Source organism: Gorilla gorilla, chromosome 13 (genome assembly GCF_029281585.2).
Source record: "Gorilla gorilla gorilla isolate KB3781 chromosome 13, NHGRI_mGorGor1-v2.1_pri, whole genome shotgun sequence".
Lineage (NCBI taxonomy): Eukaryota > Metazoa > Chordata > Mammalia > Primates > Hominidae > Gorilla > Gorilla gorilla.
The window spans coordinates 65,857,349-65,875,604 of NC_073237.2; the positions used below are offsets into that span (position 1 = coordinate 65,857,349).

General features: G+C 39.3%; 1 protein-coding gene across 4 annotated transcripts in view; it reads right to left on the reverse strand.

The window, feature by feature from the left end:
- The window catches only part of APBA1 (amyloid beta precursor protein binding family A member 1), a 239,100-nt gene that overhangs the window by 204,218 nt on the left and 16,626 nt on the right, over positions 1 to 18,256 (reverse strand). Inside the window, exon 1 of one of the 4 annotated variants that reach the window (XM_055350760.2) lies at positions 16,584 to 17,273. The exons of 2 other annotated variants lie outside the window; for them this stretch is intronic. The gene's annotated coding sequence lies outside the window, so the exon portion shown is untranslated. Of the gene's footprint in view, positions 1 to 16,583; positions 17,274 to 18,256 lie in introns of those variants that run through there. One more of the 4 variants, XM_055350759.2, reaches the window with a different exon arrangement.

The following is an 18,256-nucleotide window of genomic DNA, read 5'->3' on the forward strand; positions in this document are numbered from 1 at the left end:
ATAACACTTTCTGCCAGTTTAATGTGGACCTAAAACACATAAAAGTGCTATAAAATAATATCTTCAAAACTGTCATACTTTTTAAAATGACAATTATGAAAAATAAATGTTGAAGTTACATTTTAATAGGAAAGCTGGATCGTGCCCAACACTGGGCCAGATAGGAGAAATTCTACATAGAAAAAAGGAAGGCAGGACATATGAAATAGAGAAAGGAAGAAAAATCATGAATGTGAGATAATGAATTATGTGCTACAACAGCTGACCTCACTGCTCAAATATAGCACATAATTCATGAGTCATGACATTACCATGAATGCCTTCTTGCAGAATTCACAACTGAGCAGCATTGGCAACCTCTGAATATGGTGTTGTTTCTTCCTTTCAAAAGACAACACATCTGATGAACAGTAATTTTATTTACTCAAGAGATACATTGCTAAAGAGCTGTATACAGATTTTTGTACAGGTAATCATATTTTAAAGGCACTAGGGTGTCTAGCTTTATGAATGAAATGCTCAAGTGCATATTTTGTTTTTGTTTTTGTTTTGAGATGGAGTTTTACTCTGTCATCCAGGCTGGATTGCAGTGGCACAACCTCAGCTCACCGCAACATCCGCCTCCTGGGTTCAAGCAATTCTCCTACCTCAGCTTCCCAAGTAGCTGGGATTACAGGCATGCGCCACCACGCCCAGCTAATTTTTGTATTTTTAGTAGAGACGGGGTTTCACCATGTTGGCCAGGCTGGTCTCGAACTCCAGACCTCAGGTGATCTGTCCACCTCGACCTCCCAAAGTGCTGGGATTACAGGTGTGAGTCATCAAGTGCATACTTTATAAAGTTAATACAGCCCTTGCCCTGACCCTCTCTTCATTTATGTGTACAAGATTAAACAGATGGTTTATGTTTGCATGCAGGTATGTGCATGTTTAAATAGTTTAAAGAACCACTCAGGTATCAAGTCAGCAAATGAATCAGAAGTGATTAAAAATCACATAAAATTTTTACTAAGACAAGACAAAGTTGGTGTCTGTCTAGGCAAGTATATGCAAAATCTTTTTCTTTCGGATGCCTCAGTGCCCATTCAGAAGATTGATGGAAAAAACATATGAGGTGTATGTTTTTGAAATTTTGAATTTTGAAAATTAAATTTTTGAAAATTAAAATTTCAAAGTTAAATTTTGAAAATTAAAAATTAAAAAATATAAATCCATGAAGTCACATGAAAATAACAGAAATATATAGACAGGGACAGAGCTTCTCAAAAAACAGGGTCCATGCCCCATTCTCAGGGTCCCTAAAACTATAAGAGAATTTATACAGGTTTTGATTTTTATCCTCAGCTCCCATCATGTTCACTAAATTATTATTTAGAAATAGAAAAACTTCTATTTTACAGAGATAGTTTACAGTTAAAAGACATTTTTTCGGCATTATTTTCATCCATCTATTCTCAACTGAGTTCTGTGGCTCACTGAAGTTGTATTAGTCTATGTGAATTTTTCTCTTTTAAAAGGGAGTTGTAATCCTGTTGTACTGAATTTGAATGCGAAGGATCAATATGAACTTGTGATGCATTTTATCTTACTCTGCCCATTAAACTGGCCTAGAAATAATGAGCAACCTAGTAGTCCCAATAGATTGAGGTCATTAAATACCATTTCTCACTTAAAGAAACTAAGAGAACCTCTCAGGGGAAGTAGCTGATTCCAGGTCAAAAGTAGAAAATATAAAGGATGAACCTGGAACATCTCATCACACCAGGAGCAAAGGAGCTATCAAAGAGCACAAGGAGTATGTCAAAAGGAATCAGGGCCACCTTTAATAGGCTCCTACTGTCCAAAATGAAATGGATTAAAATATATCAAATGTGCTTAAATTCACAGTACTAAAGTCAATAGTAACAATAAAACTTGCCTTTCTCACTGGTTACCCCCTGGAGGGTGTGAGCAAACCAACTCCTTATTTTGAAAACTGGTAAATAAAAAGAAAGAATCAAACATTTACTCTGCCTTGCTAGTATAAATTATATGTCAAGTAACCAGAGAGTTGACAAGTGTTTCTCCTTATAGAAGTCCAGCTAATAAATGAGGGAATAGTAAAATCTGAATGTCATCATTTTTAAATCCCAATAAATTAATACACTTAGAAAAAGCACTTATGAAATAATATTGCCAAAAATCATCTAAATGGAGTCCATTGAAGCTTCTACATCTGTCTACTAATTTATATAAAACACAGAGAACAGAGAGCATATGAAATGACAGCACAGGGGACAATCAGCAAAACCCAGACTACAGAACATCCTACAGGAAAAATCGACCATTTTTTCCTCAACAAATAAATTACTAAGGGAAAAGACAGATAACAGAAAAGATTAATAAAATAAGCGTTATCCAGGTGTAATGCCCATCTATTTTGCATATGTACAGCTCCTAAAGCCATTACTTACACACACGCTCACACATTATATGTGCATATTTAAACAAAAAATGTTGCTTTAAAACTTACTAGGAAACAATGACAGTTTTAGAATACAGTGTCTTATGATTACGAAACTATAAAATAGTGTGAGCCCTCACTCCTGGGAAATAAAGCAAATCTGGAAAGCTTAGGACACGAATGCTCATCTAGGGCACACGTATTCTTTGCGAGAAGTTTAGAATTGCTGGGAGTCATATAATTTGCAAAAGCTTGGTTAATAATATGTTCACATTTGGAAATAAAAAAATTAATGTATATAATAATATTACAGAGTCAACATTTTGACTCTGTAATATTAATAATTATCCATATAATAATATTACAGAGTCAACCAACCACCAGAGCCTATGCTGAATGTTATATATATTACATAACAGCCACAGGAAAAGGTATTAGTATCCGTATTTCTCAGAAGACAGAAACTGACCTTTCCAAGGCTATATAGCTAGTAAAAATAAACATATACACTCACCATCTCAATACGTTCAGAAAAAGCATTTCACAAAACTCAACTCCCATTCATAATAAAAACTCTCAACAAACTAGAAATAGAAGGAAAGTTGATGAAGAGCATCTGCAAAAAACCTGTAGCTAACACTGCACTTAATGGTGAAAGACCACTTCTCTCACCATTTCAATTATTTCAATTCAATACTGGTGGTCCTAGCCCATGTAATAAGGAAAGAGGAGAGGGGAGAGGGGAGAGGGGAGAGGGGAGAGGGGAGAGGGGAGAGGGGAAAGGAGAGGGAGAAAGAGAAAGAGAGAGAGAGAGAAAGAAAGAAAGAGAAAGAGAGAGAGAAATAAAGTTGGTTTCTTCATTTGCAGATGACATAATCATCTATGTAGAAAATACCAAGAAATATACCAAAGTGATAAAACTAATAACTGAGTTTAACAAGGTCACAAGATACAAGGTCAATATATGAAATGCAATGACATTTTAATATACTAGCAATGAACAGCTGGAAGTTGAAATTAAAAAGAAAATACTAAAAACGTGACATACTTAAGAAAAAAAACATTGCTGAGAGAAATTGAGGAAGATCTAAAGAAATGGAAAGATATACCATGTTCATGGGTTGGAAAATTCAGTATTATTAAGGCATCAATTATGCCCCAAATGATCCATAGATTCAACATAATACCAATCAAAATCAAAATCCCAGCAGACTTCTCTGTAGAAACTGACAAGTAGATTATAAAAGTTATATGGAAATGCTAAAATCTGATTCTAAAATCTACAAGAAAATGCAAAGTTGGAGGACTCATACTACCTGATTACAAAACTTAGTATAAAGCTACAGTAATCAAGACAGTGTGATATTAACACAGGATAGACATATAAATCAAAGAAACAAAATGAAGTCCAGAAACAGACCCACCATATATGGTAAGATGATTTTCAACAAAACTGTTAAGATAATTCAATATGGAAATGATAATCTTTTCAAAAAAGGGGTATTAGAACTGAATATTCATATGTGAAAAAAATCAATCGTTCCCTCTCACTATTCACAAAAATTAACTTAAAATGGGCCAGAGACTTAAATTTAAGAGCTAAAGCTATAAAACTTCCAGAAGAAAACATAGCAGAAAAATCTTTGTAACTTTGGGCTAGGTGAAGATTTCCTTTTATTTTTTATTTATTTATTTTTTTAACGGAGTCTCTCGCTCTGTCATCCAGGCTGGAGTGCCGTGGCGTGATCTCGGCTCACTGCAACTTCCGCCTCCCAGATTTAACCGATTCTCCTGCTTCAGCCTCCCAAGTAGTTGGGACTACAGGCACACGCCACCACACCTGGCTAATTTTTTGTATTTTAGTAGAGACGGGGTTTCACCATGTTGCCCAGGCATGAAGATTTCTTAAACAGGACACAAAAAATGTACAAACTATAAAAGCAGAAGTTAATAATTTGCACATCATCAAAATTAAAAGCTTCCATCCTTTGAAAGACAGTGTTAGGAAAATAAGATGAGTCATTGACTAGAGATAATATTTGCAAAACACCTATGTGATAAAAGACTTATACCTGGAATACATAAACAACCCTCACAACTCAATAAGATGACAAACAAGCCACTGAAAATATAACCAAAAGATTTAAACAGATGCTTTAGTACAGAAAAGATATGATTGGACAATAAGCCCATAAAAAGACACTCAACATCATTAGTCATCAGGGAAATGCAATGCATTATCTCTACCACTTAACTAGAATAGCTAAAACTAAAAAGCCTGAAAATTCCAAGTGTTGACAAGGCTGCAGAACAACTGGAAATCTCATAAGTTGCTGGTAGGAAATCAAAATGGAAGAATCACTTTGGAAAACAGTTTGGCAATCTAATGGTTAATTTTATGAATTAAATTGGCAGAGCCACAGTGCCCAGATATTTGGTCAAATATTATTCTATATGTTTTTGTGAAAGAGAGAGAAAGAGATAGAAAGAGATAGAGAGAAATAAAGTTGGTTTCTTCATTTGCAGATGAAGGTTTTTTTTGAGGAGATTAACATTTAAATGGTAGACTTTGAGTAAAGCAGATTGCCCACTATAATGTAAGTGGGCTTCATACAATCAGTTGAAGGCATTACGAGAACAGACTGACTACGGCCTGAACAAGAAGGAATTCTCCCAGCAGACTGCCTTTGAATTTGAACTGCAACTCTTCCCTGGGTCTCCAGCCTTCCAGCTTGCTCTGTGGATTTTGGACTTACCAAACCTCCACAATCACACGAACCAATTCCTTCAGCTAAATCAACCAGTTGATCTCTATATATACATATATGTGTATACACACACACCCCCGCCACAAACACACACACACACACACACACACACACACCCCTCCTCCCCCCTCCACACACAGCCTGTTGGTTCTGTTTCTCTGGAGAACTCTGACTACTAATATAGGCAGTTTTTAAATCAAATTAAACAAATACTCTGCACTTACATTTGATCCAGCAATCCTACTCATAAGTGTTTACCCCCTACAACCCAAAATTGTTTGTGTAGACAAAACAAATATATGTCTACACAAGCTCCCCATGAAGACTTTCTTCACCTGCCGAGTCTCAGTAACTTTGCTGTCCTCAAGGTCAATAACCTCTTTTCCACACCTCTCTCCTGGCATACAATGGGGTCAGAGTCAGTGACAATTTGGTTGAAAGAAATAGGAGTCACTTAGGCTTAAGTATATGTGAATTTGCTAACAAGGACATGGATAATATATAGAATTCAAGAGCATGAAGTGTAGCTGGGCCTCAGGAAGCTTTGGGACCAAGACTGGCACATCTCTCCTCCTCATGGACCCATGGGCTCTCATTTATGTTTCTTTTCCTCTATGTCTGCCTCATTCCTCTCCCTCCTTCTTGTTTCAGGATGCTTCTCTATGCACATGAGCCAAACACGGCCCATGCAGCCCAGCCCTGCCTGGACTCTATCACTTTATAAAGCTTCACATCCAAATTCTCAGGATAAAGAATCCGATGGATTCGTCTTGAGGTCCATTGGCTATGGCTTCAGAGCTGATATCCCAAAGCCCAGTGCAGGACTAGCTTAGGAGACAACTCTATGGGAAAGGAATATGGAGCAGAGAAGAAATGATCAGTCTCCTGGCCTACAAGACCCTACCTGAGCTGATCCCTGACTGCCATCCTTAATACCATTGTAGTACCCACTGTCTCTCAGCTTCTTGCTATTATCCAAGGACTCCAAGCATGCTCTTGCCTCAAGGTCTGTTTTTGTGTTTGCTGTTCCTTTTGCCTAGAAGTGCTCTTCCCACAAATATATGCAGGGCTTGCTCCCTCACTTCATCAGGCCTTGGTTCAAATGGCCAGGCCTTCCTTGACCACTACAACCCTATGTCACACTCTTTGCCATTACTCTGCTTTATTTTTCCTCAGAACATTGTAAAAACATGACATGATCATGTATATTTACTTATTAATCTGCTTGCTATCTGTCTTTCCCACTAGAATGTAAAATTCATGAGAATAAGAACTGCTATCTTCTCTACTGTATCACCAGAACTCTTAGTATCAGGTACAGAATAGATGTTCCCTAAATGTTTGTTTGATAAAGTATTAATTTTACATGCCTGTTTTACATGCCTACTAATTGAATGACCACCACCACAGTCCATATATCTCCACTGATAATGTCCCATGGAGGGGCATTTCCTACCATGTTCATGCCAGTATTTTGTACTCTTTCAATGTTGACACTATTTTTCTCATCCCCCAAAATTCTTCTGTTAGTTCTCAATAAGCGATTTAATTAAATTCCTCTTTAGCCCATTCACATTCTGGCAGCTCCATGAATGGCTTTCCCCATTCAAAAAACCTAAATGCTCTCATTACAGAGTCCCATTTGTAAGAAGCCCTACAGAGGCCCAGCAAACCTGTTCTTCTCTTTCCAACTTGGCCATGTCTCAGACGGGACCCCAAGAGATTAAGCTTCTTTGAATTCACCCACAAATAACTGGTTTGAGTAGAGGGAGTTGGGGATGTCTGTGGAAAACTGTGAACTCATGCTGGATGGAAAGCCAGGGTCCTAATGGTGACACCCCTTGGAAGCAGACTTTATTCTGTGAGTAGTGGGGAGCCACTGATGGTTTCTCAGCAGGAGTAGGTAATAAAAGATGTGCTTCAAGAAGATGTCTGGTAGCAATGGGTAGAATGATAGTGACCTGTGATTATTCAGGGTAGAAGATGATTATGGCCTAGATAGGGCTCTGGAAACAGAGACTGCTGCAGAAAAAAACATGGTGGGAAGAATCTATAGCATTTGGAAAGTGAGTAGAAGTATGTGTGGGGATGGGAGTGGGGGTCTGGGGGTGGGAGAGGTGTCAGATGCTGCCAAGGTGTCAAGCCAGAAGTCACTGGATAGTTTATTAGGATATCCACGATAATCCTCAAGATGACAGTTTAAGATCGATGTTGGAAGGGAAAGGAGATACTGAGAAATTAGTCGAGGGTTGAATAATTATAACTTGTATGTTTTTTATTACCTCCAAAGCATTTTCATCTTACTTGAACCTTACTGGCCCATGGGATAGGTAAGTAAGAAAGGCTGTAACTTTGTCCAAGCCACAGAGGCCAACAGAATTGAGGTCAATTTCTCTAACATGATTGAACAGGAAGCTGTTTAGTTATTTGAAAACATCAGTTAAGGCAAGAGCTCATAACAACATGACACAAGCAAAACATTTTTCTTTCATTTGGCCACTCACTGCCTGAACTGAGTTATGTGTTGGGCAAGTTCACCACTTTGTGAGTTCAGGTTGGGCGAGGCAAGATCGTCTACCCGAAGTGAGAGAAAAAAAGCTAGAGACTTGCTTGCCCAGTTTCCCTTGCAGCTACAGAAAAGGCTGAGGGAGAAGTGAGCTCTGCCAACCAGGCAGCCTGCACGGAGGCGGACTGGGAGCTTACATTATGAAAGGGAGGGGGGAGCTTGTGCTCTCTTCAGCAGCGGCAGGAGAAGGGTGGCCTTGTAGCTGCACACTCGACACAGAGGTAGCTTTGAGGATGGCAGGGCCAGCAGCTGCGATTAAGGTCCTGGCAGACAGGTCACATGGCATCAAGAGCTCCCTAGAGGTGGCATTTTCTCGTCAGACCAGTTCTGGGGTTTGGTGTTGGGTGCTGCTCCAGGAAGCTCAGCCTTCATTCAGACTCTCCAGTTCTCCCAATTCTCCAGCTGCCCAATCACATCTCTGCTTAGCCAGAGTCATTTTCTGTTGCTAGTGTCTAAGAACTCTGACTGATACACCTTAAAACCATAAATGTTTTGTTTTACTTTAAATATCACATGGATAGACATACTCACCAATCTTACCACCAGTTGAAAGTAAGTCCTGTGACATATAAGCAAAATGAAAATAGGAAAAGTTTTATTTTGATAAGCACCCAGGAGTCATTTTCTAGATTTATTAAAACTCATTTATAATATCAAGTTTTTTTATAGAGGCAGGATACAAAATAGTAAATATGCTGTATTTGTTGCACCCACAAGAAAAGAATATGCCCAAATGTTAACAGCCATTATCTTGGGGTAGTGGGTAATGAGGAATTACTGATTTCCTCCATTCTGCTCATATACAGTTCAGAAATTTTCTGCCATGCATGTGTCATTCTTGTATGATAAAATATTTTTAAAACATATAGCAAACAGGTCTGTTTTCTTCTGTAATTGTGCTGATCATTACTTTTCATCTCTGTTGGAGCATTTTAGGAGCAACTTCCTTGCCTTGGTCTGATGTTCTCAGAAGGGATTTGCAGAGAGTAACACTCCAGGTTTCTCTGCTCCCACCCCACTCCCACCCTACTCCTCAACATCCACCCCTTCTGGAGAGCTTAGGAGGAAGTCCTAGACAAGCCTGGCTTCAAGCCTCCCTTGCTCTTTTTCACCTCTCTCTGTCCACAGAAGGGGGCATTCTGGTCTGCTCTCCTGCAGGTAAGTTACCAGGCAAGAACTGTCCCCCTGCGCCAGGGCTGAGAGCATGAGTGACACTAATTCGAGGCAGTCTTTAGTGGCCACACATCTAAGCCACAGTTTCCAACTGGCTTTATTAATAACAGAGCTCCATTTGCCTCTTGCATTTTATTTCTCATTTGGTTCCTAAAATGGGAGGGGAATTGAAGAAGGTAATATAGACACACCCAGGCACCAAAGGAACTGTGATTAACACTATTTTCTTAGGCCTCTCAGTGCCCTCCATGAATAAGTCCTGGGACACAGGGGAACACAGGCTGCTGAATGGATTTTCAATTGCCTATAACCCTGGGGAGAAAACGCTCAACCCCCAGTATGCTGCCAATACTGCCTGCATTTTCCCTTTTCACTGCCTTGTTGGGAAGTGCATCATTGCTTAATATTCAGGAACTCCCTACCAGGATTCAGTGCCTTAATAACAGCAATATAAAACCTCGATTATCTAATAAAATATCCCAGACTGGACCCTGAGGTTTCATTAGTGGCAAGACATTTTAATGGGATTATAGCTTTTTGTTGTTGTTGTTCAGAAAGCAGACACTGTTCAAGCCTGGAAAGCTTATTCATTGATGTTAACCTTTTCCTTCACAAAATATATGAAAAGAAAGCAAATCATGGAATCTCAAATCTGCAGTTCTACCTCTGCTATTTTATTATTCCTTACCTCCTTCACATAAAGTATCTAAGTCTCAGAAGTCATTACTCTTAAATTCAAGCCATAAAAACACACCCATCTTCCTAAGAGTTTATCAGCATTTTGCAAAGTAGCTGGATACAGCAAGTACTTTAAAAGCCACAGTAAAGTAGCAAGCCGACTTCCAAATCTTACACATAATTGCTATCTGACAGCTTTCAGGGTAGACAACAACCAAAGTCAAGTTTCCTGACTATATTTTCCTCTAACTTATTAAGTTATTATTCAAGGTCACAAAACAACAGCTTAGGATATGCATGCCATTAAACAGAAAGCAAACCTCATCAAACACATAACTCTTAAAAGTTGCTTCCTTAGTGCACCAGAATGCATGCTATAGAAATATAAAGACATGAGCACAAAAAGACAGAATAATACTATTGAGTATTTAAAAGTCTTCAGCTAAAATGTTTTCAACAGCACTGTTTTCTAGGAAATCAAACAAAAGGTGCTTAATGAACAGTGAAACTGTGATAAGTCCTTTTTAATAAAATAGGCAGACTGTTGACTGGGGTTTTGGTGGGTGGTCTGTGGGGGTTAGGGACATCGGGTTGATAAAGACAGGCCTTAAAGGCAGGACTGCATGACTGGCAAGTTTTGGCTGTTGCTGCCTAGGTTGGGCCATGCTGCAGCCGCCCCCACCACTGCACTCTCTGGATCAGAACTGGAAGGTACCTCGATATCTTTGCTTATAGCATTGGACAGATGAAGGGCTGGTTACCTGTCAGGAAGTGAAGAGCGTGGTTAAGAGTCCTCTACGCTAGGTTCTCACAGTCACCAGCTACTAGACTCTTGGCTACAACATTTCTCACCAAGAGCAGTGTCCTTGGGGGAAAACTAAACAGGGATGAGAAAGGGGTTAGGAATAAAACTCTCTCCTAGAGACCAGGTCAGAATACATAATGGGTTTAACTTCGCAATAAAGTGACAAGGTGCACTTGAATAAGCCACCCTGATACACGGAAAGCACTGGGCACAGAAGTAACTTTCCCATTGAATCAGGAGTTGATCCCATAAACCTTACTATTAGCCAAGTTTACATTTATGAACATTTTACACACACTACTCAGTTATATATTAAAGACGAAAATTGATAAAATACTTATACTTTGGTAAGCCATATCTAAAGCCAATTCTCTTTTCAACCTAGTTGTTCATTTCACCAGTGGGAAAAAATCATTATTTTTAAAGGTTTCCAATTTAAGAGCACAGACCACCCAGCTATTATAGAGCTCTATAGTTTAGCCCTCGAAGGTGAGTCCCAGATGCAGTTCAGGGATGGTCTGAACCTTTGAACAAGGGCAAATCCAAGCACTCTAACTCCTGGTTCCCTGCTCTATCCCTCATCCATGCCACCTTTTTTAAGCATCCATATGGATTAGTGAACCTCATTTCCAAATCTATGCTTGGTTAGCATAATCTCTCATCCAGAACTCCCCTTTGAATTTGAGATCCTACATCTAAGGGCCCACCTTCCATTCCTCCCTGCAGGTCTCACAGACACCTTAAAGTCAATGTCTTATCTGTTTCCCTTTCACGCTCTCAAACGAGTCATTGTTCATCTTCCACTCCTTATTTCAGTAACTGGAACTCCATCCCTCCAGAAGCACAAAACAGAACCTGGGAGTCATCCTTGATTCTTGCTATTTCCTCACCTTCCATATCCAACCTATCCCCAAGTCCTGATGACTTTACCTGCTGAATATCTTTCCAGTCTGTCCATTTCTCTCCAGCCTTCTGCCAGCAACATTCCAAACCATCACCTCCCTCTTGAAGCTCTATAATAGCTTCTTAGTGGCTATCACTTTCCATCTTGTAAAATGCATGTAAGTGTGTCTTCTCTTTTGCCCCTTTTCCAATCAAAGATCCTAGAAAAGCACAAATCTGATCATGTCTTTCCTTTATTTGAAATGCAAAAATGGCATCCCATTATTCTCAGAATAAAGAACAAATCCCTAAGGCAGCCTGGAGCTCCTGCCTGACCAGACCCTGGCTCAGTCTCCAGCCAGCTAACCCACACTGTCTGCTTCAGACACACCCTCTCCCTTCTGCCCAGAGTCACTAACCCCCTGGAGTCACTTTCCCACTGGCCCCACAGGACCAGGTCTTCCTGCCACATGCTAGTACCCTCACTTCTCCGTGGCACTTATCGGTGGGTGATGACACATGTGTGGTTTTGTGCAAGTGCCTGTCTCCTGCGCTTAACTCTAAAGCCCCCTGAAGAGAAGGGCTCCATGTGCTCTGCTACCATCCACCCCCGGGGCCTTGCATGAAGCTGACACACAGTTGATACAGTGCAAACACATGTAGAAAGCACAGCACTCACATCACAGTGAGTAAGGCCCAACTCGGACAGGATCATCCTCTTGCCAAACAAGAGTCAGTTTTTCAGGGCCTCAGAGGGTCTGGAGGAATAACTCGTCTCTCCCCTTAACAAATCTCCCCAGGATGATGTCTGGGCTTAAAAGTGGGGGTAGGGTGGGGAAAGTATTCTGTTAATGTGGTTTTTAAAGATAGTGACAGCCGGTTGGCATCCTTTAAACATCTGATTAATGGAATATATTAAAGTAATAATAAAGATTTTAACTGCTACAGCTTTAATCCAAACTGAGAAAATGTCTAAGAAATGAGAAAGCAGGAATGCTCTCTCCCACTGCCTCCTCCCCCAGGAATAAACAGGAAGATGAGAGACAGAGTTACAGGCAGTGTGGTATACTGGTTTATGTGCACACACTCTGGACTCTGGCTAGCTGCATTCAAATTCTGGCTCTGTCACCTACTGGCTGTGCTATCTTGGGCAAGTCACTTAACCTCTCTGCTTCAGTGTCCTCATCTGCAAAATGAGGATAACAACAGCATGCCTTATAGTGTTGTTGTGAGGATTAAATGAGTTAATGTAGGTTAAGTGCTTTGAGCAGTGTCTTATGCTGCTTATAGTAAGCAATACACAAACATTTGCCATGTTATTGTTACTTGGTGTTTTAAAGATGTTTAACAGCATTCTGGCTAAAAGTGTTATGTTTTGGTTAGAATGGAACTCAATGTTTAAAATGAAGATGTTAAAATTAAAATGTGTACTGTCTTGTTTTGTTATACACGAAACTATTTTTAATGAAAATAGTCTGAATGCTTAACCTTGTTGAACTCAGATAAAACAAACAAAATATCTGTTAGTGAATGGTTGTTCGCTTCTTAACAGAGTGTGACAAAAACCTTCCTCAAATATGCATGAATAACCTGAATTCAGTATACCTGTTCAGTATCCAGTGAATTCAGAAGCATATGCCTTATTTCCCTTTGATAGATAAAGTAACAAAATCACATTCAGTTAACTGAGCTGGACAACAAAATCAGAAGGAAATTAACAAAAATAAATCACTGCATTAAAACAGAGCATGTATACATACATCTATCCTTGAATTGTGAAGAATATATGCTCAGATTACACCAAACAGAAAGGTACTTATTATAAAAACAGTTGACTAAAATGTCTCCAACTAAACACATGCCCATCCCTATGACCAAATAGTTTCACTCCTAAATATATACTGAAGAAATACAAAGACAGAAAGACATATATAACATTGTTCATAGTAGTTTTGTTTATAATAGCCAAAAACTGAAAATAACCCAGATTTCTATCAATAGGAGAATGGATAAACAAATTGTTGTATGTTTATACAACTGAATACCATATAGCAATGAGAATGAACAAACTACTGATACGTGTAATAACATGTATGTATCTTACAGATATTTTGTAAAGTCGAAGAATCTGGACCAAAAAAATGTATATATGGTTCTCTTTATATGAAGTTTAAGAATCATCAAAAATGATCAATAATTACAGAAGCAGCAATGGTGGTTACCTCTGGGGAGCACAGGCACAGAATGGGAGGGAGCGTGAGAGGATCTCAGTGAGTGCTGGCAATGTTCAAGATCTTGATCTGGGTGGTGGTTACACAGGTTTATACATATGTAAAATTCATCACGCTGTACACTTAAAGATTTGTGTAGTTTATACACTTTACTGTATGTGTTTTACTTCGATTATAAAACAATCTTCCCGACCAGTAATTTCAATAATGACTGACTGTATTTTTTTTTTCTTGAGACAGAGTTTCACTCTTGTTGCCCAGGCTAGAGTGTAATGGTGTGATCTTGGGTCACTGCAACCTCCGCCTCCCAGGTTCAAGCGATTCTCCTGCCTTAGCCTCCCAAGTAGCTGGGATTCCAGGCACCCACCACTATGCCCAGCTAATTTTTGTATTTTTAGTAGAGACAGGGTTTCGCCATGTTGGCCAGGCTGGTCTCAAACTCCTGACCTCAGGTGATCCACCTGCCTGGGCCTCCCAAAGCGCTGGGATTACCGGCGTGAGCCACCACGCCTGGTCTCTGACTGTACTTTAACAAAATTGACTGCCAATTGATTACTTTGTGTGTTGTTGAAGAGTTGGCAGAGTGCTCCACCCACATACACACCAAACCAAATATTAAGTCTCCCACAAAAGTCACATGTTGAAGCCCAAACCCCCAATGTGACTGCATTTGAAGACAGGGCCTACAAAGAAGTAGTTAAGGTTACATGAACTCATATGGATGGGGCCCTAATCCAACATGACTGGTGTTCTTTTTAGAAGAAGAGACACCAGGGATGCACACACAGAGAAAAGGCCACGTGAGGACACAGCAAGAGGGCAGCCACCTGCCAGCCAAAGAGAAAGGCTTCAGGAGAAACCAGACCTGCTAACACCTTGATCTTGGACTTCTAGCCACCAGAACTGGGAGAAAATAAACGTCTGTTGTTTAAGCCACCCAGTCTATGGTATTTGTTATGGCAGCCTCAGCAGACTAATATACCAGGTAAAGAAAGCTCCAAGAGAAACTTCAGGAACTAGACACAGGCCCTCTGGTTTATATGGAACCCAGGTGTTGATATCTGACTCTCGCTGGGAGAAATCTAAGGGCTAGTCAGAGTGAGCAGGGCAAAATAGGGGTACAGGGAGGGGGATATGTTGGGAGCAAAAGGCATGTCTACTGCCAACCGAATAAGTGTGTGTGTGTTTCCTCTGGTCACAATATGGCTGCACAGAAGCAGCCTGTCTAAGCTGGAGGAAGTGAAGTTTAAAATGAGACAACTGTCACTTAGCCACAAAGACAGTAAAAAAGAAATAAAAGAAGAAATGATCTGCAAAACAACCAGAAAATAAGTAACCAAAGGGCAGTAGTAAATCCTTATCTGTCAATAATAACCTTGAATATAAATTGATTAAATTTTCCAATTAAAAGACATAGAGTGGCTGAATAGATTTCAAAAACAAGACCCTGGCTGGGCGCAGTGGCTCATGCCTGTAATCCCAGCACTTTGGGAGGCCAAGGCGGGTGGATCATAAGGTCAGGAGATGGAGACCATTCTGGCTAACACAGTGAAACCCTGTCTCTACTAAAAATACAAAAAATTAGCTGGGTGTGGTGGTATGTGCGCCTGTAGTCCTAGCTACTTGGGAGGCTGAGGGAGGAGAATTGCTAGAACCCGGGAGATGAAGGTTGCAGTGAGCTGAGATTGCACCGCTGCACTCCAGCCTGGGTGACAGAGTGAGACTCCATCTCAGGAAAACAAAAACAAGCAAACAAACAAACAAAAAAACAAGACTCTGTGTTGGCTACAAGAAACTCACTTCACCTATAAAGACATGCACAGACTGAAAGTGAAGGAATGGAAAAATATATTCCATGCAAATGGAAACTAAAAAAGAGCAGGAGTAGTTATACCTATGTTAGAGAAAGTAGATTATTTTAAAATTAAGAACGGTTTAAAGACAAAAAAAGGCCATTATATAATGATAAAGTGGCCAATACAGCAAGAGGATATAACAATTCTAAATATATATGCACTCAACACCAGGGCACCCAAATATATAAAGCAAATATTCATAGACCTAAAGGGAGAGGTTGACTACAATACGATAATAGCAGAAGAGTTCAACACCCCCACTTTCAGCAGTGAACAGATCATCCAGACAGTAAATCAACAGAGAAACATCAGAGTTAAGCTGCACTCTAGGCCAAATGGACCTAACAAACATTTACAGAACGTTCCACCCAACAGCTACAGAATACACATTTTCCTCAACACCACATGAAGTATTTTCCAGGATAGACCACATGTTAAGTCACAAAACAAACCTTAAATTTAAAAAATCAGTCATATCAATAATCTTTTCTGATCACAATGGAATAAAACTAGAAATCAATAACAGAAGGAACCTTGGAAAATATGCAAAATCATGGAAATTAAACAACATGCTACTGAATAATAAATGAGTCAATGAAGAAACGTAAATAGAAACTTAAAAATTCCTTGAGACAAATGAAAATGGAAATAGAACATACCAAAACCTATGGGATACAGCAAAAGCAGTTCTAAGAGGGAAGTTTAGACCAGGCGTGGTGGCTCACACCTGTAATCCCAGCACTTTGGGAGGCCGAGGCAGGTGGATCACCTGAGATCAGGAGTTTGAGACCAGCCTGATCAACATGGAGAAACCCTGTCTTTAGTAAAAGCCGGGCATCTCCCGTGTAGCCGGGCGCATGCCTGCATGCCTGTAATCCTGGCTACATGGGAAGCTGAGGCAGGAGAAATGCTGGAATCTGGGAGGCAGTTGCGGTGAGCCGAGATCACGCCATTGCACTCCAGCCTCAGCAACGAGAGCGAAACTCCATCTCAAAAAAAAAAAAAAAAAAAAAAAGAGGGAAGTTTATAGTAATAAATGCCTATATCAAAAAATTAGAAAGATCTCAAATAAGCAAGCCACCTCAAGGAACTAGAAAAATAGGAACTAAACCCAAAATTAGTAGAAGAAAAGAAATAACAAATATCCGAGCAGAAATAAACATATCCTTAGCTAGACTTACTAAGAAAAAGAGAGAGAAGATCAGGTGTGGTGGCTCATTCCTGTAATCCCGTCACTTTGGGAGGCTGAGGTGGGAGGATCGCTTGAGACCAGGAGTTCAAAGTTTCAGGGAGCTAGGATCACTCCAGGAATACTCCAGTTAGGAGCACTCCAGCCTTGGTGACAGAGCAAGACCCTGTCTCAAAAGAAAGCAAAGAAAGAAAAGAAAATAATAGAAAACCTGAATGGACCAATAATAAGTAATGAGATTGAAGCAGTAATAAAATGTCCCCCATCAAGGAAAAGCCCAGGAACTGATGGCTCCACCACTAAATTCTACAAAACATTTAAAGAAGAACTAATACCAATTCTTCAAAAACTATTCCAAAACATTGAAGAGAAGGGAATACTTCCAAAATCATTCTACAAGGCCAGTATTACCTTAATACTAAAACCACATGAGGATACAACGACCAAAAAGAAAACTACAGGCCAATATTCCTAATGAATATAGATGCAATAATCTTCAACTGAACACTAGTAAACCAAATCCAAAAACGCATTAAAAAGTTCATTCACCATGATCAAGTGGGATTCATCCCAGGGGTGAAAGGATGGTTCAATATAGGCAAATCAATTAACATGATACGTCACATTAACAGAATCAAGGGTAAAAACCGTATGATCATTTTAATAGATACAGAAGAAGTATTTGATAAAATGTAACATCCTTGATGATAAAAATGCTCAACAAATTAGGTACAGAAGGAATATATTTCAACACAACATGACAAAGGCCACGTATGACAAACCCACAGCTAACATCATGCTGAATGGGAAAATGTTTAAAGCTTCTCCTCTAAGATCTGGAAAAATATAAGAATGTCCATTTTCACCACTCTTATTCAACATCATGCTGGAAGTCCTAGCCAGAGCAATTAGTCCAAGAAATAAAGGGCATCTACATTGGGAAGGAAGAAGTCATATTGCCCCTACTGGCAGATATGAATATATATACACATATATACACATATATATGTGTATATATATATGTATATTCTCAAAGATCCCCCCAAAAACTATTAGAATGAGTAAGTAAATTCAGGAAAGTTGTATACAAAATCAACATGGAAAATTAGTAGCATTTCTATATACCAATAACAAACTATTCGAAAAAAAGTCAAGAAAGCAAATCCATTTACAATAGCTACAAAATAATAAATTACCTAGGTCTAAATTTTAGCAAGGATGTAAAAGATCTCTACAATGAAAACTATAAAACACTGATGAAAGAAATAGAAGACACAAATGAATGAAAAGATATCTCATGTTCATAAATTGGAAGAATTAATATCATTAAAATGACTGTATCTACAGATCCAACACAATCCCTATAGAAACACCCATGGCATTCTTCACAGAAACAGAAAAACAATCCTAAAATTCATATGGAACCACAAAAGACTCCAAGTAACCAAAGCGATCTTGAGAAAAAGAACTAAGCTAGAACAAAATTACAGTTAGATAGGAGGAATAAGTTCTGTTACATTAGCAGGGTGATTACAGCTAATAGCAAGGTATTATATATTTTAAGATAAGTAGAAAAGAGGATCTTGAAGGTTATCGCCACAAAGAAATCATAAAAGTTTCAGTGACTGACATGCTAACTACTCTGATTTGATGATTATACAATGT